The sequence below is a fragment of the Tachyglossus aculeatus genome, chromosome 2 (assembly GCF_015852505.1).
Source record: "Tachyglossus aculeatus isolate mTacAcu1 chromosome 2, mTacAcu1.pri, whole genome shotgun sequence".
NCBI lineage: Eukaryota > Metazoa > Chordata > Mammalia > Monotremata > Tachyglossidae > Tachyglossus > Tachyglossus aculeatus.
Window position 1 is genome coordinate 106,243,889 of NC_052067.1, and position 854 is coordinate 106,244,742.

The window sequence follows — 854 nt, forward strand, 5'->3', positions numbered from 1 at the left end:
TCAGCCCCACAGCACTGATGTGCAAATCCATAATTTATTTAAATGTCTGTCTCACCCTCTAGACTGTAAGCTCCTTGTAGGAAGGGAATGTGTCTACCAACTCTTTTGTAATGTACTTTCCCAAGTGCTTAGTACAATATTCTACACATGGTGAGCACTTAATACTTATGACTGATTAAATAATTGCTAGATTACAAGCTCCTTTTAAGCAGGGAATGTTGTTTACTATGTTTCTTGTACTCTGCCAAATTATTATTTCTGTGCTCTGAGCACAGTAAACAATCAATAAATACCACTGATTGATTGGCCCTACAAACCGCATGGAGAACAGACTGTGTCTGATCTGATTACACCATATCCATCCCAGCCCTTAGCATCTAGGAAGTGCTCAGTAAATGCCATATTTCAAAAATGGAACTGTCTTCTTGGTTCCACTTCCAGGCCCCAGTCAGCTCCAAGAAGAAAAGTGGACTAATGATGACTGCCCACACTGTCCAGAAAGTCATAGGGGTAAAGCTAATAGCTAATGGAAAAGGGCTCCCCTCACCTTCCTGTAGTGTGCATAGTGGGAAAACATTGTCTCTAAGACTACTGGCTCCTGAAGGGAGGGGCAGCATTTCGGTTCTTCAACCTTTCTCCTCTACCCCAGAGTAGAAACAGAGAAGCAGTATTGCTTAGTGGATAAAGCTTGGGCCTGGGAATCAGAGGGATCTGGCTTCTGGCCACTCTGAGAAGCAGTGTGGCTCACTGGAAAGAGCACGGGCTTTGGCGTCAGAGGTCATGGGTTCAAATCCTGGCTCCACCAATTGTCAGCTCTGTGACTTTGGGAAAGTCACTTAACTTCTCTGTGCGTT